General features: G+C 44.0%; 2 protein-coding genes and 1 long non-coding RNA gene across 3 annotated transcripts in view; 1 reads left to right on the top strand and 2 right to left on the bottom strand.

The window, feature by feature from the left end:
• Nucleotides 1-21,827, bottom strand: part of LOC119444624 (sulfotransferase 1C2) — a 284,396-nt gene that overhangs the window by 1,700 nt on the left and 260,869 nt on the right. The gene's annotated exons all lie outside the window — the stretch shown is intronic.
• The window catches only part of LOC119445635 (sulfotransferase 1C2A), a 346,853-nt gene that overhangs the window by 92,539 nt on the left and 232,487 nt on the right, over nucleotides 1-21,827 (bottom strand). The window lies entirely within an intron of this gene.
• On the top strand, nucleotides 11,351-14,699 carry LOC125943915 (uncharacterized). The gene is made up of 3 exons (XR_007465988.1): nucleotides 11,351-11,520; nucleotides 13,209-13,250; nucleotides 14,072-14,699. It is a non-coding gene; the product is annotated as an uncharacterized LOC125943915 (long non-coding RNA).

Here is a 21,827-nt window from a genome sequence, read left to right as displayed (position 1 = left end):
TCTACTAGTACTTAACAAACATACTGCATTAGCATTTGAAAAAAATACGTTGCGCTAACTATAATTTATGGGGACCTTCAACGTTCCTACCTTCATCATCACCAACTCCCCCAACTTTCCACATAACTGTTTCTACCTTAACCCTTTATTGACGAGGAATATATAAGCCCCCCAAAAATGTTTATTTTCTATCTTAATCTGCAAAACACAACAATAAGCATCAATCAACAAAACGAACAAATTTCTTCCGGAAATTTTCTTCAGCAATAGGGGAAAACCCCAGGCAGGAACCTGGAAGTACGCTTCACCCCAAGCCACTTAAGGCTTCGTTTTTAATTTGTATAGACAGGACTCATCATATGTGAGCCATAGGTATACATTTCATTTATTTACATCACATGTGCGACACCACGGCAGTTGGGTATCCTGCATCGGCCCGTCTCATCTGACCTTGCTTCCAAAAAACAGCCAGACGCGTCCGTATTCCTCCTCATTGGTGGCCCAAGACATTTAGCCGCAAACTTAGTACTCAATACTAAAGATCGGCAAGAAAAAAATGTATTCTGGTATGTTGCCTGTAGGCAACACTCATAAATAAATGGTTAATTAGGAGCTTTTAGATAATTACTGAACCCTCGATTCTGTTTTCTGCTTCCATGCGTTATAAGAGGTTTGCAGTTGCTCTCTCTGGCCATTTAAACAAGGCACCTTGTTTTTATTGGGCTGGTTGCGTTTCGAGTACGCGAGGAGCAAACGCTAATGAATATAAAATGCGCGATATAATTTTATCGGGGTAAAATAGTTTCGTGTCCTAAACAACGATATATTGTGAAGTGACGAAGGCCTGTTTATATTCCTATATTGATATAAAGGTGCGTCAGCTGCTCCATTTATGCATGCATATGGGCCACTGAAGATGAAGTTTGTTTCTCGCATTTTCATTTTAACTGTGCGGATACTCATGTTCTCGAACGAAAATGCGCCAACGTTTCGCAACACTTCGTTGTTTAGCCGTTTCTGTTTTCTTTTTTTTTCATGCGGGTGTCAACCATGGCTTATTGCCCAGGAGCAGCTTGCATGTTAACATTTCGGGTGCGTTCACCGTTCAACTTGGCGTTTGCAATCGATGGCATGAGCGGTCAGCTGTTGCAGGGTTGTGCAGTCGACACTAAAAAAATTCACCGCCCAATGATGAGCAGCAACGCAACCAGCTGTGGAAGCAGACCACGACGACTATTCTTTGCAGCCCGATGCTCTAACCTTATGGCCATGATTGCTGGTAAAATTATTCCGTGCCACGGTCGACTAGCTCTATAAGACGTTTGGCGCGTGCGTACCGTGCCTGTCTCTCACATTCTCAATAGAACTTTTGGAACGACGCCAGGAACGTCTGGCTCTATCATCTCTCTCACGTGCTAGGAGCGTAGCTTTCTTGTACCGGCGCGTGTTGATAATGCGCCAGATAATTGGACGGAACGGAAAAAATGAGGTTCGTTGTTTGATAACCAAACAAAAAGTGTGGTCTTCACATATCCTTTCTTGTGTTATCATTTTATTTACCTGCGTGTTATCTGAACTCTGACATTAGGAGTTTCCAGTAAAGTACGGCTTTCAATGCCCCTGGCTCCAAGTGCCACAACCTGTTCAGGGTGGCCGCATCCGTGCAGTGTGGACTCTACTGCAGTAATTGTAAAGCCTGAAGTGCTCACTATTTTCAAGCAAGCTTTTTCTGCTAATGTTTTTATGCGTTTTAGCGTACACAACAAAATCAGACTACAATAACAAAAAGGGTAGACTGGGAAGTGCATGACGGCAGTAGTTCCTTGCCTCGTGTCTAACTTCGTTTCTCAGTGTTCTTGCGCGCGAGTAGCAGTACCTCCACTCTGACTAAACACGATGTATTTAATCATTATACCGTATGGGTGAACCATCGCACCGACAAAGACAAAGTGGAGAGACACAAGAATACACGACAGTTGCTGCGAGTGTCGCAGCTAAAAATTAAAAATTAAATTATGATTATTTACGTGCCAAAACCACGATCTGATTATGAGGCACGCCGTAGTGGGGGCCTCCGGAAATTTGGACCACCTGGGGTTCTTTAACGTGCGCCTAAATCTAAGTACACGGGTGTTTTCGCATTTCGCCCCCTTCGAGATGCGGCCGTCGTGGCCGGGTTTCGATCCCACGACCTCGTGCTCAGCAGCCCAACACCATAGCCACTGAGCAACCACGGCGGGTTGTGTCGCAGCTAGTGTCGTGTATTCTTGTGTCTCTCCACTTTGTCCTTGTTTGCGCACTGCTTCACCAATACGGTATGATGATTAATCACCAACTCGCCCAACTTTCCACATTACTGAACAATTATAATTAATTTTCCGGATAGGGAGAACGAGCAATATGTAAAAAGTTAAGGTAGAACATATCTCACTATGACTTTCGACAGTAAGGCAATTAGCATTAGAGCAATGCGGCGACACACCGTATTCCTGAAATCATGTTTATTTAACATGTGTAGTGGTTATTCTGAGACTTTCGTTGCTTCGGCTATATGTGGCAAATTCCCACATCGTCCCACTCGGTTTTCAAGGTCGCCCGTAAGCATGGTGGCATGACGACGACTGTATAAAGGCAACGCAGTGACGAAGATCGAATGACGAAGCGGGAGCGACGAAATGACCGCTATCGTTTGAAATGGCTTATCATTTAGATCGCCTATCTAGCGGCAGGTGTCAGCGACGCAGAGGTGAAAAATGAAAACGTCGTAGCGCCCTCTGAACAGTGCAGGGTGCCCATAAATCACCGGAAACAGAATTCACACGAACGTGTGACAAATAAATTAATAATTCTGTACGAGCTCAATAACTGGTTTTTAACCACCTCATATATATGCGAAGAGGCTTGTGTGGGCCGAGAATCGCGTACATTTGAAGCCACCGGCATTTTGTTTCATATATTGTATATTGTCCATACGTGCTTCTGGTGTAGCTTAAAGGTTTTGTTCGTAGGCTTGCTCGAAAGAAGTTGCCTCTGCAGATAAAGATAACGCTCACACACTGCTTATATAAGTACTATGCACTGCATTGTTTGTGGTGCACATATGTTCTTCTATGTCGCCGTTTTACTTTTGCTTGACGCACACACGTGCCTAATTTTCAAGCCATCTGCTTCTCTAAGGATGATTTCAATTAAGCTTTTGAGGGTAGTATAGCCGATAGAAATAGCATTTTGTTTATTTTGTTGTAGCCTTTCTTGCTGCAAATTAGGTGCGACACTCTTCAAGGACAGCAGTATCCATAATTCAAAAGACGCCCACCTACGAGCTGCCTCATGGAAAACGATCCACATAGCGCTGCTGTGTGGCGTCGCCTTCAATAAATTCAAGCTTTCAGAGCACAGAAGGCAAAGTCATGGTCGTAAGCTTGTTGGTCATAGCCAGTAGCGCATCTTTCGAAGGCAAGCAGAGCAATATTCGAAGTACAATTCGTTTTAACCTGAAGTGCATCACTGCAAGCTTCCGCCTAAATGCATGTCGACACACGAGTTCCTTCTCTTCGTGAATTTCGCTTTTGCATCACATTTCTTGGTCTCGAGATTTGTTCATAAAGACAGGGAAAAATTAGGTCGAGGTATCGCGCCGGGAACCAGCGTCTATACTTCCGGCGAGGTATCCATATATCTTTCTTTTCAAGAATAATGTTTAAAAAATCGCAGTTTCGCCCGAAAGGCGAAGCATCAATTGCGATAGCAAATTAGTACAGAGCTATACGGAGTAAGGATAGTAGTTTAATGGGCCGTATAAACTTGGACATGCAGCAGCACCAGCAACGCACAGAACTGTTGTCGGCGCCGTAGGCGTTTTGTGCGCGTTCGCACCGAAGGCCCGCGGCTTTGGCGACTGTTGCCGGTGCCTCTGGGGGCGGGTCGGAGGTTTTCGACGAGATCTGAACGGGACACTCGTCGAGCAGCGTCGGAAGTCTTTACCACCTTCTCACCTCGAAACGTTTTTATATAAATACGCATTTGGTGCCGCAGCTAAACGTCGCCTCCCCTCCCTCACTCCCATCCCTCCACGGCCTTTCGGGCGACGGAAGATGTCGCGTTTGCTCACCGCCGTGCATTCGATCCCCGGGAAAGCGCGTGTCCCTCGCGCTCTTAGAGCATACGGCGCGCGGCGACGATTTCATCGCCATTGGACACTATACGGAACCTCGCGGCGATGGCGACGCCGACGGCAGAAATCAGCTTGGAGTGTCCATATAATTGCTATCGCAATAAAATATCGACCGTAGTTCAACGTGACGTTCACACACTTTGGACTTATCTGTCAGGCATTCTTGATTTCGGCGTAGCATGTGTTTCCAAATGTAAAACTATCTGCCGTCGGCGCGGTACGAAAAAAATAGTGAGAACCAGCTTTGCTCACGGCTGCTCCAGCAGCCGTGAGCAAAAGTAGGAGCGCAAAGGAAACTGCTTGCTGTTAGGAGACGCCGCAGCTCTTCTGGGGGGAACTTTTCACCGGGTAAATTCACCCCCCATCACACAACACCAATAGAGAGGTGTAGCTTGTCCGGTAATCGGGTAAACGCGGGCGGACCGGGCGTTGGGGCGTTTTGCTGGAACCGCGAACGTGAGTGGCCTGTATGGTGCTACCACCTGGTGGCGCTCAAATCAAACAGAAAAAAACAGCTAATATTGCAGTAACAAGTGTAGTCTACTTCGCTGCTGGTGTAAACGTTCGACAGTGGCGTAATCGTGTTGCCGCCGAAACATTACACCAGTAGAGAAGTAGAATACACTTGGTTACTGCATCATTACCTGTTTTTTGTCTGTTTGATTTCTGCAGCATCAGGTGACAGCACCATACAGGCCGCTCACGTTTACGGTTCCGGCAAAACGCCCCCAACGTCCGGTCCGCACGCGTTTACCCGATTACCGGACAAGCTAAATCTCTCTAATATGACGGCAGTATATACCGACAGACAATGCAGCACCACCGAAATGAAAGTAAAAAAAGAAGCGAAACCAGAAGCGACAGAAGTGACGAAAGACGCGATCGCAGTGCCACTAGTTCGCGCGACCACCACTTTGTCCATCTCCCGAGCGGAACTGTGAAACTGAAGTATGTCTTAGAAAGTTGACAATGACTGCGTGACGACGATGGTGTGAATACCATGGTATGACGAAAGTCGGATGCCGAAGTTAGAATGACGACAATGGAACGATCTTGATGGCACCACGATGTCGCTGTGACAACAGCTGCACGACGACTCTATGACGACGATAGCGTGATGATGATGGCATGACGACACTCGGCTGAGAAAGCAGAAATGACGACGTTGCAACGACCACGACGGCAACACATCCACCCCCCAATCAGACACATTTTCCCAAATTATTATAGAACTTCGGCCACTGGGTCGGGGTCGGAGGCCTGATGACGACGCGTCATGATGAGAGTCAAATCACGAAGTTGGAATGACAATTGATCGACTGTGATCGCATCTAGACATTGGTGGGACAACGAATGCGTGACGACTCTATGAGGAGGACGATGGCGTGGCAATGATGGAATGACGAGAGTCGGATAACTAAGCTGGAATGGCGACGACATCACGACCACGACCTAGTGGCCCAATCTACTAGAGAACGAGGGTCAGTGGGTCGGGGTAGGAGGCAAGACGATGACAGCCAGACGGGAGTCAGAACATGCAGCTGTAATGACGCCGATGGAACGACTATGGCGCCATCACGACCTAGTGGCCCAAGCAGATAGACAAAACTTAAGCCACTGGGTCGGCGTAAGATAGATAGATAGATAAGCTCAGAACGGCTGAAGTCATGAAAGAATGATAATAGCATTAAAAGGAGGTGTGTATGGAGAAGCTCTTGCTCGCACCATAAAGGAGTAGCCGCTCTTTCATTGTTCGTAGACCGTCTATTCTACATGGTTGTCTACGCTTCTACTGTTTCGCCTCAGTCATTTGCTCATATGTGCTGCATTCCTGAATGAGTTGAGTTATTTTTGCTGCGCTTGTGCTTCGTAGAACGCACCGTTCTTGCTACATTCCCGCTTTCTCAGCTTTCTTCAATGTTAGCCGCATCAACGGGTGATGAGACTGGTAAACTCCTCTAGAAAAGTGATCACAACCCGATTCTCGTGTCAGTTAGCGATTGCGTCATGTATCCAAAAAAGAAAAAAAAACACAGATGAGATCCGTGAACTAAGAGGCTCATAAGAATCTGCGAAAACAGCAATGACTGTAACGGTAATAAAGACGCAAGGCTAAAGACACAGCGGAGCTGATCGGTTCCATCAGGTTACATTCGTCTGGTTCCCAGCTAATGAGCTGGGAACCAGACGAGTGTAACCTACTAGTTGGTCCTGGCTATACGAAGTGATGCTAAGTTATACAAAGTAATGCGAAGTGATGCTAGGTTATACGAAGTGATGTCAAATGATGGTAAGTTTTACAAAGTGATGCTAATTTATACGAAGTAATGTCAAGTGATGGTAGGCTTTACAAAGTGATGCTAAGTTATACGCGCAGTAGAGATTCACGCAATTCCGAGATACAAGCATTTCCTCGTGGTCCGTGGCATCGGGGAACGCCTCGCGAAGCACTCGCAGTGGGAGCGCACGCTTGTTGCAGCTACGCACCGAGCTCAGCGCAGAGGGGTTCGTGTTGAACCACAGACGGTCGCAGACACGGCACGGATGTTCAAACTCGAGAGAGAGAAACTCACGCTGGAACCGGCCATTCGCGACTCCCATGGTCTTATAGGCACGGTACCATTCGTTTTCGGCTTCTCTCACGTCGGGATCTTCTAGGAGCCGACGCTTACTCTCCCGTTCGCTAGCATTCTCACGCTGGACGTACTCGGGGCCTTCGGCTCGCCGTCATCGTTTTGCAGCGGCATCTTTGGCTAACCGTGCTAGGCCCAATCGGCGAGCGCAGTCTCGCTTAGCAGCGCGCCACAATTCTTGGTAAGCGGCTTCTTCCTCGGCAGTGAGAACCTTCCTTGATCTCCCCATGTCTACGTCTGGCGCACCGCCGCCGGGCACCGGCTTTCATACGGAACGAAGGAGCGCATGCACGGTTGACCGTGACGTCACGTCTCCCTTATAAAAATGACTATTGAAATGTTGTTGGCATATTGTTGAGGAATTGTTGACACAATATCCTTTCAATAATGTCTCAATAGTTATTGAACGTACACAACAATACCTCAACAATAAAGTTGTTGAGCGCTTCACAACAGTAAAGTCATTGACTAATTGTTGTTGACATATTGTTGAATAACGTTGAGTACTATTGAGAATTTTTGAGCAATATTGACATTAAATATATATCTGAAACACACACATGTAGACGTGTATGTGTTTTACACATATATATTGTTTTATTGTTCACTTAATCACCACTAAATATATATAGTGTCACATAACTTGAACCAAATGCCTATCTCTCGAGTCGTAACTGGGGGAGCTTGAGGCAAGACGACGCTGCCGCAGGCGTTCCGCTTCGATTGCCCTAAATTCAGGGTCGGCGGCTCTTCTCTGACGTTTCGCCTGGGCTTCGGAAGCCGTCACGCTAGAATCAGCATGCTAGAATCGGATGACAAGCTTCGCTTATTAGAATCGGACGACAAGCTTTGCTTACGTAAGATATGCCTTTGCTTACGTAAGATGCTTACGGCGACAAGCTTTGCTTTCAGATATATATTCAATGTCAATATTGCTCAACACTTCTCAATAATACTGAACATTATTCAACAATATGTCAACAACAATTAGTCAATGACTTTACTGTTGTGAAGCGCTCAACAACATTATTGTTGAGGTATTGTTGTGTACGTTCAATAACTATTGAGGCATTATTGAAAGGATATTGTGTCAGCAATTCCTCAACAATATGCCAACAACATATCAATAGTCAGTACTCCATTTTCTCGACAGAGGAAGGGCTGTTAACTTTGTCTCTTGGGACCCACATATGACAAGGGCAGTTCAAGGAAGCGTTACAGGTCCCCGTGCCCACAGGGGATATGTGCCATTGAGCTTGGACCCTTTCTGCACTGCCTCCAGGATCGGCCCACATGAAACGGGTGCCATTGATCTTGGACCCTTTCTGCACTGCCTCCAGGATCGGCCCACTTTATCTGCCCCTGTATCTGTCAGCCTTTTGAACGTCGCTATTGGAAATGACAAAACTTCAGCATAATAGAAGTTACAGCTTGAGTGATATTGTCAAGAAACATTGGGAAGAACTCGCAAGCAATATTTTTTTGTAATTTGTTTGGAGAGTAACTAACATGTGTAGTAAAGGGTTGGTGCCAGAGACCGCCTTTTTTCAAGTTTGACTGGTTGCTCGGATGATCTCGTTTTGTTCTCGCAACGTGTCATAGTGGTTTTTGATGTGTGGCAAAGCTAGTGTCAAGCAGACACCATTTACTATTTTGTTTGCTCATATGTTTTGTTTATATCAAGTACAATGCATTGCATGTACGGTACGCTATATTGCACTCTACGTCCATGCCACAGTTGTACTCGTGCCTACGGGTGACTAAATTTCATTTTCAACTTGCCGGCATGTTCTCGTTTTGATTGCCCGGATAACACCTTTGGCTTTTCGCTCAAGGTCACTTGAAGATCGCCGACAACAGGAGCTAAAAGCATTTCATGCTTAAAAGAGTAGGCAACCTTAAACTTTGACTTAGGTGTTTCTTTTTGGCACTCGCATCCCGGCGTCTGTGTTCTGTGCTTTGGTAAGCAGTAATAAGTGATTTCTGATCAATTATAATTATTCCAGACACTTCAGTAACTCAACTTGAACTAAGCTTATCCTTTGATATCATGTCTATAAAGAAACCGATGGATTTTGCGCTGTACTACTTTGTTTCTTTTTTTCCTGATTTATTTTTAATGTGGTCTCAGCTAATTAGTTATAATTATCCCAGACACTTCAGCAAGTCAGCTTGCAACAAAACTTATGCTTTGATATCATATCTATAATGAAAGTCATGAATTCTGAACTGAACCATTTTTTTTTCTATTTTTCTGATTTACTTGGATTGTATCCCCGGTCGTCTCAGCTAATTAATTCTAATTATTCCAGACACTTCAGTAACTCAACTTATAGCTAAACGTATGCTCCGATATCATATCTATAATGAAATTCGTGAATTTTGTACTGTACTATTTTTTTCGATTTATTTTCACCTCTTGATCATCTCAGGAGGTGAACCGGAAGTATTGTCCAAAGAACAAATGGCACTCGACGCTCCCGCCACTAAAAACTCCCGATACAGCTTTCTATTGCTCAATACGTGCAACTTAAAATTGATTTTTTTTTCTTTTCTTTTTTTTTCCGAGCGTGAAAGAAGCCCGCGAATACACGCAGAATTGCCGCACAACTAGCCGCTCGAGGCACTATGCGTGTATCCGCGGGCTTCTTTCACGCTCGGAAAAATACTTTTATGTACCACGTATTGGGCAACAGAAAGCTGTATAGGGAGTTTTTCCTGTTGCTCTATAATTTTCTGATTGACACTTTTCAGCTAAATATAATATCTGAGAAGCTAATTATTTATTATTAATTGAATAATAATTATTAATTTTAATGATTATCCAATTATTTATCTAATGAAAAAAGTGAGTATCTGTAAGCGACGGCAAACAACATTACCTTGGTTCTGTCCAGCTACGTGGCACTTGCCTATATTTAAGTGTCGGTGCAAGAAAGTTGGGACACCCTCTATATATACTGGGTGTTCAAAATTATAGGCTTTACGAAAATTTTTAAAAATCGCTTGTAGCAGGTAGCATAATTCTTATCACTTAGCTTGGTTATTCGAAGAAACGGACATTAGTAACACAAGAAATTGAAACTAATATTCTAATAATTAACAAAAATGACTAATGAACTTCTTAGTTAATTATTTTGCGACACATATTGCAATATATGAATTGTAGCCGGTGAGTTTGCAAGACGCATCCACCTAAAATGAATTGCCAGTATAACACTAGTTTCGAGATATTATTGCCCAAAGTGTGGGACGAAATACAAGGGCGTTTTAGTTACTTTTGCGCTTCAATGTATAAAACAGCATTTTGGTAACAAATTCAGTGCATTTTTACGGCGAGTTTGATGGCGCATATCTCCAAACTGGTGTCACTCTGGAAATTCATTCCAAGTGGATACGCCTGACAAGCTCACGGGCTCAAATTCGTAAATCGCAATATGTGTCGTAAAGTAATAAAATAAGAAGTTAATTAGTGATTTCTTGTTAATTAGTTGAATGTATGTTTCGATTGCTCGTGCTACTAATGTCCGCCTCATCGATTAACCCAGCACAATGATAAGAATTATGCTACCTGCCACAGGCGATTTCTAAAAATTCCGTAAGGCTTAAAAATGACCACCCTGTATGTATATATATATATATATATATATATATAGACAAAATTGGAGCACAAGACAAACGTCCCAACAGCAGTGACCAATGACCGATGATTGGGCACCTCCTGGATTCCCATCGACTTCTATTGTAAGTGGCCAGTGCCCTGTCTGTGTCAGAAAACGGCCTTGCCTCCATGTTAAATATGGGCAAGATGGTGGGAAAAGTAGTATGTAAGCATAATAAATAAATATGTTTTTTAAAGAGTGCGTTTTGTTTAGTTGTTAGCCCTTAGCGCACAATAAAATGAAACAAGTTTGGGTGATCTCTGCGACGTGGTGTCCATATTTTACATGAAAGCCTAGGTCTATTCTGTAACACGTAGAGACGGGGTGCTGGCCAGTGTGCTGGGAAACTGTTTGGCCACCACGCACAATCTACGTTGTTATACTTTGCCGGTAGCAAATCGTAGCGCAGAAGCACAGGTACAAATGTTTAATCAATGGGACGGCATGCTGTCTACCGTTCGTCATGATGTCAAACTAACAAGCACGAACAGAGACAATTGTGTACGTTGCTGGTCCGTAGTTCATTTCGCGCCGGTTGCTTCACGTATTAAAGTAAACATTTCTTTTTAATACAAACGACTAAAACTGTGCGCGCACACAGGGCGCGACATTTGCGACGTTTGAATTTTGCACTATTTCCCGCGCGCTCCGTACGTGACCGGCCGGCGCACTGCGTTACCGCGATAAAGAAAATAGTTCCTCAAGGAAGCTAAGCAGAAAACTTTCACACTTTTGCAAAACACAGAAATTGTTAAGTAATACCATTATATTTCAAGATTTGTTAATTAATATGGCAATTTGTATCTATGAAAGCGTGGATTTGTATGCGCGTTGTTGTGTGAATGCGCGCTTGCGCTGTTGACTCTGGCGGATTCCAGAACTTTGTGCGTGCGGCGTATGTGTGCGGGTTGCGTGATGAGTTTGCTGCGTTTTCTGTGCCCTTTGCCTCGCTGTGACATCTTTGGTATATTACAACTTATTGCTCGGTCTTAATGGGCTACACGTTGCCTCGAAGATCACCATGATCGCCTCCGACTCAGCCACATCGAAGGTGAGTGGGTGTTTCGAATTCCACTTGCTCACGCTATCAGCAAACGTGCGTACAGAGCCCGTGCGTGTCTTCCACGCGCCTCTGTGCTCGTTTTCATTACTAGTACTATCCTTCCGTTGCGAGAATTGGTTGTGCAGCACTAGATTTGTGATATTGAGCATGGAGTTTTGTCCTGATTTAACTTCACAGCGCGCTTGCGGCGACGTAAAGCAGCTATGTGGAGCCAGCTAAAACAGGGCATGTTGTGTCACGGCCGGGCTCGACTGGCGCGCACGCTCGCTTCTTGCGAACGCGCGCGCCAGTCGATCCCGGCCGTGGTTGTGCGCGCCACGATTTTTGGTACGGCGTTCCAGCACCGATTGAAATTAGCCTTATCAATGAGCGCTCGTGCTCTGCCGTTTTGGTGGGCAGCTATGTGGAGCCAGCTAAAACAGGGCATGTTGTGCGCGCCACGATGTTTGGTACGGTGTTCCAGCACCGATTGAAATTAGCCTTATTAATGAGCGCTCGTGCTTTGCCGTTTTCGTGGAAACAATGCGACGTGAAATAATCCGAACTGTACTGTAATCAAGTATATTTCGTTCACGCAACGCCGTCCATTGACGTGCATCTACTACATGGCGTGTCGGGATCGTCGAAAATATGCGCGGGGCGTTCTGCCGTTCTAATGTATTCTGCTGCGCTGTTCGCTTCAGGATCGAGTGCCCAGAGTCCGCTGACACGCCGTGCGGTAGACACGCGCTGTGGTGCGATAATAATAAAAAATTGCAATGGCGTATATGTGATTCTATTTGATAGGTGAGATAAAAAAGGGCTGATGCCAGTGAATGCTGTGAAATCATCAGGTTATGTGTGGTTTGTTTTCCGCCGGTACGCGCGCGGTGAACTTTTTTTTTAACCATTATCTCCCTTCGACGCCATCGAGTACTTCGCGCTAACGCCTTCGCGTAGGCGCTCTATATTCACGGAAAAGGCAGATTCTGTGGGATGCTATGTTCTGCTTTAGTAGGATGAAACATTCAAAATAATGTCATCGTGTGAAGTTTCAGCCTTTGGCCCTTCAGTAACTGATTGATATAACTAAGTTCGAAAATCAGTAAAGGAACGAGATGCTTGCGCATATTAGCCGTGTCGTCCCACTGTGCTCCCAGATGCATGTAAGCGTTATCGACAAATGTCAAAAATTAGCAAGGCTTTTTATGAGATAGAAGCAGACAGCTATGTCAATAAGTTATTTTTGCTTTGAATTCACACACTAAAGAGGAGAGAGAGTTAAAGGGGAGCGTATCTTGTGATCTAAATGACGCTTTGCCATAAGCTTGGAACAATGGTTTGTTGGTGGAGCAGTTCTGTGGAATACTTAGAGAGTAAGCAAACTGCAGTAGCAGCAGTTAGACGGGGAGTAAAAAATGCAACACTGGTTTTATATGAACGAGCTACCTTTAAGATGTGGCCGCAACAGTTCATGCAGTAGATGAGCAAAATAATTTTAAAATTTAGGAGAGAAATTAAAAATAAATTATTTGCTCACCTCACACTGCCAGTGGCAAGAGCAGCCATGCTTTAATGTTTTCAATCAGTCATTTATATCCATCCATTTATGTCGGCTTAATCGTCCATGTAGATGTTTTGATTGCTGCTTTTGAGTTATCGTGGCGTCACATTTTAAAACTGACATCTGTTTTCAGAATCAAAATGAGCCTGGAGACGCCACAGCCGGAATGCGAAAGGTGAATTCTTTGGCCATTCATCGTCTAGCGTCACCATGATCAAATGCACTGTTGCCAGGAGAATGTATTGCTGGGAGGTATTCTCCTTAAGATTTAGTAAAAATGGTAGCATTAAGTGTCTCCTTTGCGATTTTGCATAACCTTTGATTTGCGAGTCGATTCATTTATTTGATGAGGTGGGCAGTTGGCACACCCTGTCTTTGTGTCTTATGTACACATTCAGCTGAGTAGGTCTGGGACACAGCAAGCGAATCTGATGTGTAGTGGTAATCGCATTAACGTCGACAGTTATCTTCCTGTTTGAGCTGCTTGCTACTGCTGCTTGCCAACACAAGCAGCAGTTACCCACGATGGCGTGAAAGAAGTTCATTGAAGAATGACACATACTCTGAGTCACATACCCAGAGATCCAAGCAGGTCCATCAGATGGTTATTAACCCACTTCCCGTCTACATAGCAGCCCTACCCATTAGGCCATTGACCACCAAGTGACACACATTGGCTGGAAAATAGTTAGACAGACACCTGAAAGTATGTGAAGTATCCTAAACATGCTACTTGCATTAAAGTTTTCAATGCTTTGGTTTACTTACTATTTTATTTTGTACTGGGTGAATCCTTGTTTTTCTGAAGCACATGGCATCCTAACAGCATAACAAGCTATGACATTAGTTTTAGTTGTTTTTATTAGTGACATTAGTTGACATTTTAGTTCTGGAGCAGACAGTATTTCTGTGATTTATTCGGAGTGTGGCTGTTGTGTAAATAATCGTTAAACTACCTCACTAATATTATTTACCTAAACGTGCCGTTTCACATAGGTTGGAGAAGTGCTCATTCAGATGATCCTGGCACAGCTTGCCATGGTGGACCAGGCAAGTTTGCAAGGGCCTTGATTCACCATGTGTTCACAGAGAACCTCATGGGCCACTCACTTCTCGGAAACAACACCACCAATAGGCAAAAAGAGGCTCTTGGCCTTATCAGGGTCAACGCTGTTATAGGCAAGTACCGTACATCCTTTTACCCATTGCATTTTTGCCTTCACATTTTGTACTTGGAATTACCAGCTTGCTATTAGCACAACAAATGACTTTCAAGTAGCCTGTGTCTGCAACTACGTGCTACAATAGCCTACTATTTGGAATGAATGTTCATTTGATCTCAAGTCTCTAACGCCTCCATACTAAAGTGCTAAATTTTAAAAGCAGCCTTAACTGCCAGAAGTGATTGGTGGCTCCAACTGACAAAGTTAGGTGTATTTGCGCATTAGTTGCACTACTTGACTGTCATTGCAATGAACAGTTGGAATGAAGCAACTACCAATCTGTAGTACCAATCTGTGAAGCTTGCTACCAATCTGGTGCTATAGCGGGTGTGCTTAAGTAGCCTGAAAGTGTTGTTATAATATAGGAATTGTGGAGAAGCTATGCTCAAGTGCAGTTACTGCTCAACTCGAGCGACAGCACTTCCACCAAATTTCAGCAATCAATATGGCCCTCCAGATTCTGTAACGCAAAACATAGTGGTTTCACCTATTTCAACAGACCACACTGAATTAAAGTTGCTCCTGTCTTGAAGGAGGTCCATGTGGTGGCAGACAGTAGCCTTTAAGCAGAGGGAGCTTAAGTTACGGGGCATAATTGTTTGGTAGTTTCGATCAAAGCAACAATAGGAACAGTTGCCAAATTCGTTGTCAACATTGCTGTTTATCAATGTCCATTCATTCTAGGCACTGAACCAATTAAGATCCAATTTATCACATTGTATTCTAGGATGTGGAAAAAACAAAGGTATTTATTTGACTTTTCCTCACGTTCCCATAAAATGATCAGTACTCAATAGGCCCTTGGCAGCTACTATATAAAGGTTCTTACAGAACATGAGGCATGTCCACAGCTCCCACTCTGAAATTGTTGGAAATGTCTCCTGCTTTCTTACTTCAAGGACGCACTTGCCTGTTTTCAGCGTTATTATAAACCAGTGCTCAAGTACTATGGGTTTAGATTTATCAAAGATTGAATGAGCTTTGTAGGTGTTCATGTTTAACCCTTTGAGGATCACATATTTTCCGGCAAACATCCCCCAATTTAAGCGTTATATTTTTATTCTGGATTGTTCTTCAGTGACCTTTCCAGAAAAAAAAATGGGTAAATAATTTTTTACGTCACAAAGTGACAAAGGTTTCTTAGTGTCCGCTGTTTTACACCATGTTTATTGTAGCATGCAGGGCAAACTAGCATAATCACATTTTTTAAATGTAATGACACTCACAAAACATTAAACTAGGTGAATACTCCCAAACTACTGCAGTGATGGGCACCATAGAATAAAGAGAAAGATCAGTTTTGGAAGAAGCCAAGGAGCAACAGCACAATCAGGATTTTTGTAGAAGTCGCAGAAGGTTACAGAATCTGTAATGTGATGCTTGGGGACACTTCATTCTTAAAAGGTATGCTTATTTATATGTTCTTTCGCCGCCTCATATTTATGGTCGTGACCACACGATTTGTTTCCACCACTCTACATGCATGGCAGTCACCCTCAAAGGATTAGCAGAGCCAGTCCACTTGCATATTTCTCTTGTAAGACTGAGCATTTCTTCGTATTTCTTCTTCGCATTTATTTGTGTTAATGTAACCAGGTCGGCGTGCAACTGCAGTAAATCCTCGTTATAAGCAGTATTTTGTTTTCAGTAGAGAGGCATAAGAATGGTCATCACGATGCGAGAAGTGCACTCCAGTAGCATATGAGCTTGTAAAACAAATTCAGATATATCACACTCAATTCTGGCCGCATAACCGTATATGGAGCAACTCCTGCAAGGAAAAGTTCAATAAAGTGCTGCACATTTTGATTATGATTGTTGAGAGAACTAATTTTAGTTGCCAGTAGTCTACCTTTAAGTGTTTTCACCAACAGTATGAAGTCTTTTTTCCACCATTTTGTTCCTAAGCAAGCAACGTTCACATTTTCACATCAAGGATATTCATGAAGTTATTCTGCCACAGTGGGCTTTTCCTGTTTGCCTTCTGCATATTGTACTAAGTGGAGTCCTCCGGTGCCACTCCACTTTGAAAGCTGGTCATTCTCTAGAATTGAACTCGTGAAAACTTGGAATAAACAAAACAAATGAAACAGTTTCATTATAACAGGGCGTACTGTATGTCGCACTTTTGCATGTGGAACATTGATCTTTAACGTCATGCTGTTTTTCCTTTTTTTACAGGCTTTCCCTGTCGCAAGTTTCCTGGGACCAACATGACCTACATTAAGAACACTCTGGCCTCAGTTCTCGCAAGGGACCTGAAGTGTCCAGAAGAGCTCAAGTCTGTGGACAGTTCAAGTGTTGTGCACTTGCAGCCCTCAACATTTTTTTTTGTTATTATGATGTTTCTAGTCACCTGAAAAGCCCAGGTTGGATGGTTCAGACACAAGTACTGTGTTGTGATTAATAATGAATTGCACAAGTGTTGCGCTTTGTACTTTAGTACATTTTTACGTAAATCTTTAATATATTTCTACAAAAGCTAGTGTTTCTTGGCAATTTTATTTCATAGGTATCTCGGGTCATTTCATGCCAAGACTGTTCCATGACGGCACACCATTTCAAGTTTGTTTGATGAAGTAAAAGTAGGCCCAGTGAGAAATTTTACAGAAAATTAGGTTTCATACGTACACCGGAAAGTGGAATCTGTGCTATTGTCAGAGTGGTTCTGTTTAAGGAAAACTACATATTAATATTTGTTTGTAGTAATGGTTTATTTTGCTATTTCAAAACAGTAAGAATTAAGTGTTAAAGTTTGCTTAAATTCAGAGTGCAACAACAGTTCTCGGGCAAGGCAGCGATGTGCTTTCTTTCATGTATGCATGAAATCTGATTTCTTGCAAATTCTTTCATTCTAACTTGTTTTGCGGCACTCAAAAATTAAAAAAAATTTCCTCATGCCAGTTCCATTTAAGTCTTCCAGCAGGTAACTAATGGCCACTGTGTATCAGATAAAAATCTTAAGTAGTCAAAGTGAATAACTCGCTTGGTATGTAATGACCTGCCCAGGAACCTAGTAATCATGGCAGAAAACGCAACTGGATCGTGCAACAGGCAATGCAGCACAATAAACTGCTCCCATGGCACAAGTTATTGTAATTACCATGTCGTTTCAGAGGTAGATAACGTTTCGTAAAATGGGCACACCATTTAACCAATAAATAAGAGTCAGTGGGCTCATGCAGATTGTGCCATGATTATTAAGTTACTGGCTACCAAATAGAGAAATCAAGTACATTTTAAACGGTATTTACTGTAATGCTAGTATAATATTTATTTTCTATTTATTTAAATTTTGAGAAATGTTTTACTTTAGGGCCACGCAAACTTTACATCTCTCAGTATTCAATTTCGTTATTGTATCAAGCTGCTGGCAGTTTGTAGATTGCGTTAGGAATTTTTTGATCTCAATGCACACATGGCTGTACAGTTAACAAATGTTTGGCTTCAATAAACAATTCAGCTAGAAAAAATGCTTTTTGTCCACATCAATTTTGAGCTGTTGATTTTGTGAAGGAGTATTGATTTTGTGTGTTAAGCCAATTCGAAAACTGGCTTAATGGTTCTGCTAGCAGCTCTATAACATGTTTTATAACAGGCTATATCTAAAAGTGGTTTTGATCCCTGGGTGACCCAGGTCTTCAATACAGAAGTGCCTGAGTTTGCCCCTGTCCTCTAGTATGCAAGGACCACATCAATATGGATGGCATCAATGGTAATGCCATGAGACTCAACGTAGCTCAGCGGTATTTATAGAAAAGTCTAGTGCAGTTTTCAACACTATTCACCAAACAGCATATTTCAGTGCGCTCTCAAGTGATTTCAATAGTGACGTTCAGCACTGCTCCAATAATATTTAAATGGTGTTGCATTATTGACTAACATTGCACGTTGGGCTTGTTGGTATAATATAATGGAGGCAAAAGGCATAGTGCATCAGAAACAGGACACAAGAGGAAGAACTCAGACAACACGCACGTAAGAGGAAGAACTCAGACAACACACACGTTTGGTGCTTAACGTGTGTGTTGTCTGTGTTCTTCCTCTTGTGTCCTGTTTCGGATATGTAGCACCTTTTGCCTCCATCAAGCAATATTGACGTTTAATGCTCATCCAATAATACTTCAATGGGGTTTCAATATTGATGTTCAACAATGCTTCAATAATATCTCAATGGGGTTTCAATATTGATATTCAATATTGCTCCAATAATATTTCAATGGGGTTTCAATATTGACGTTCAACACAGTTCCAACATTATGTCAATGGGGTTTCAATATTGGCATTCAACATATTTCAACAATGTCTCAACAGGTTTTCAATATTGACATTCAACACATCTTCAACAGTTCTTCAATGGGCTTTCAATATTGGAATTCAACATGGTTTCAACAATCCATCAATGACTTCTCAAATTGAAACGACCCAATGATGTTTCAACAAAATGTCGCGGGCCAATTTTCAACACCTCTCAACAATTTCCTCAATAATGTTTCAACAAAGCCTCAATGTGCTTTCAATGCCATTTGTTGACATTGACCAATGACTTTTCAACAACTTTTCAACAATTTTTTTTGTAAGGGCTGACACGCGGCGCATGCGCAGTAGTGTGCAGCTGGTGGCGCAGTCGTAGGGGAAGTGGGGCGAAAGCTATGCACATTGTACGGCCGGCGAGAGCAGACGCGCCGGGATGACGTCACGGCGCATGCGCAGCAGTGCACAGCTGGCGGGAGCTCGTTGGAGCCGTGTCTGCGTCGGGCCAACACCACCTAGATAACCCAGGCTACGCACTCTGATCTATGCCATTGGCAAGGCTAGCGTGATGAAAGCCGTGACGTCAAGATCACAGTGGCTTACGCGGGAGCATCCCCATTAGAATCTATGGCAATCGGGCCAGGTAGCATGACTTCATGGATCGGAGTGCGTAGACCTTGTGCTATCTAGGTGGTGCTGGTCGGGCGAAGCGAGCGCGCCTCTGCGCCGGCGGTTACTAGGCAACGCGAGGTGACGACATCGCTCCGCGGAGTTGTTTATGTCTACGACAGACAGATTACGCTCGGCATAAACAGCTCCGCTGTTAAAAGGAACCGATTGGTTAAGAAACGTCTACTACCGGAAACGTTTAAGGTTCGTTACGACAATGGTGGAGTTCGCCCACCAACACACACTGGACGCGAATTTTCTTTATGTTAGGAATGCGGCAATACCCGATGTTCAGAAAGCCACTGGCCTGTTGGAAGCACATACACGTTGACTGCGGCGCATACGCATTGGCGGCGACTGTTCATGAGGGCTCCGAGCAGCCCGACTGCATATGAGGGTCCGGCGCTGCGCGCAATGCTCCACTGTTTATTATTCTGTGACCCGCCATCGTGGCTTAGCTGCTATATGGCTTTGCACTGCTAAGCACAAGATTGAGGGATCAAATCCCGGCTGCGGCGTCCACATTTCGGTTAGGACGAAATGCGGATATGCCCATGTGCCGTGCACTGGGCACGCGTTAAAGATACTCAGGTGGTCAAAGTTACCGCAGTCCCCTAATACGACATGCCTCAAAATAATACAGCGCTTTTGGCACGTACAACCCCATAATTATGTTTCATTATTCAGTCGTATGATTAAATTCCTCGAGAACAAGTTGTCACGTGGTGTTCACGTCACCTTGTACGCAGCTATGCAGACATCATCTGAAAGCACGTAACGTTCACGATACACTACTAGTCACCCGCCGTGGTTGCTCACTGGCTATGGTGTTGGTTCCGAGACAGTCCCTGGCGTCTGTTCTAGCACACCTGGACAATCGACCAATGTCAATTGAAATGATTCTCACGTGTCGTCGACAGAAGACATCGCAGCCGAAGGCGACGAAGGGACTACTTAGGTTTTTAAAGGAAACGGGCTTGGACAAGCGGTTGTGACAGTGATGTCACGTACTAAGCAACAGTGACGGACTGTGACTGACGATGAGTGTGCGGTGTTATGTGCTCTCTCTCTCTCCTCCCCATCTTTCATTCCCCCTCATCCCGCTCCCATGTGTAGGGTAGCATAGCGTTTGTGCTGAACTGGTTAATCTCCCTGCCTTTCCTTCGCCACTCTTTCCTTCCTTATGGTGTTGGGTTGTTGAGTACGAGCTCGCGGGATCGAATCCCGGCCACGGCGGCCGCATTTCGATGGGGGCGAAATGCGAAAACACCCGTGTACTTAGATTTAGGTGCAAGTTAAAGAAACCCAGGTGGTCCGAATTTCCAGAGTCCCCCACTACGGCGTGCCTCATAATCAGATCATGGTTTGGCATGTAAAACCCCGTAATTTTCATTTAATACACTACTAGTTGGCTCCAGACAGCACTAAGCAACATTTTGGCCAATCTGGCATGGGAAAATCCGCAACTAGCTGTCCCAGGAAAGAAATATCGCTGTGGTTTTAACAGCGGAGCTATTCTTGTGTGCCGTCGATGACGGCGCCGTCACGCAGCGGCAGAGCCGGAGAGGTCACGTGACCCGTTCGCCGGGAGGAGAGGAGGAGAGGCGCCGCAGTATAATAGCAGCTGTTTGCGACGCGCGCTCTTCGCACGATGGACGCCCCTGGGCGTCCGCTTAGCTCCCGGTCTTGAGGTAAACGGCGCAAAAGAGTTCATAGTTGATTCATTAACTCATTAACTTGGTTTGAATCCGAGTGCTATAGAGGCACTCTATTCATCCTCGTTAGGGACTTCAACGTGGATATAGTTAAGAAATCTTGGCTAATCGAAAAAGAAAGAAAAAGCGAAAAAAAAGAAACATACACGACAATCGCAGAAACAAGACGACCACAGCGCCGCTGTTTCGACAAATTGCACTTCGTGGAACTGGCTGCATTTTTCTAGCAGGGCATGAGATCTGACGACACGCCTTGATAATCGGGGACCAAGCTCATCTCTGCGGGCAAAGCTATAGAGAGAGAAAAAAGACGTTCAATTTTAAAAGGACAGTAAGGGTGGGTTAAGGCACATGCCTCTAGCGAGCCATTTTGGGCTAGGACACCGAAAGAAAGGGGAGCAAAATGGCAATTGTGAGGACAGAGAGAGAGGTCGCGAAGAACATGATCGAAGGTGTTTCCTCAGAGCTGGAATCCAAAAACCGCTCTGTGTAAAAAAACATCGGTGCTGGAATGACACATTCAGTGAAATTTAGTGATTGAATTACCGTCGGTTACCGGTAGCATTACCGGTAATTACCGGTAGCATAACCGTCGATAGTCATTACGGTATGGGTTCTGACGCATTTTTTTTTCTCGGAAGTCCTTCCACTATAACAAATAGTTGCAAGTTTAACACATAATTTTAATAATATTCGCAGGCCTACCAGCCCGAGCGCACTGGTGGCACTACTGAAACGGTATTTTTGTTCTTGCAGCATGTCAAAATGAATAAGAACAGGGCTTTAATGAAGAACGGATGTATTTTCCGCGCGAAAAGCTTCTCATGTGACTCCAGATCTAGGCTAGAAGAATGATGCATCTTACAGGTACAGACAACTACATTCACAACC

Source organism: Dermacentor silvarum, chromosome 3 (genome assembly GCF_013339745.2).
Source record: "Dermacentor silvarum isolate Dsil-2018 chromosome 3, BIME_Dsil_1.4, whole genome shotgun sequence".
Classification (NCBI taxonomy): Eukaryota; Metazoa; Arthropoda; class Arachnida; order Ixodida; family Ixodidae; genus Dermacentor; species Dermacentor silvarum.
This window is presented reverse-complemented; position numbering and strand designations above follow the sequence as displayed.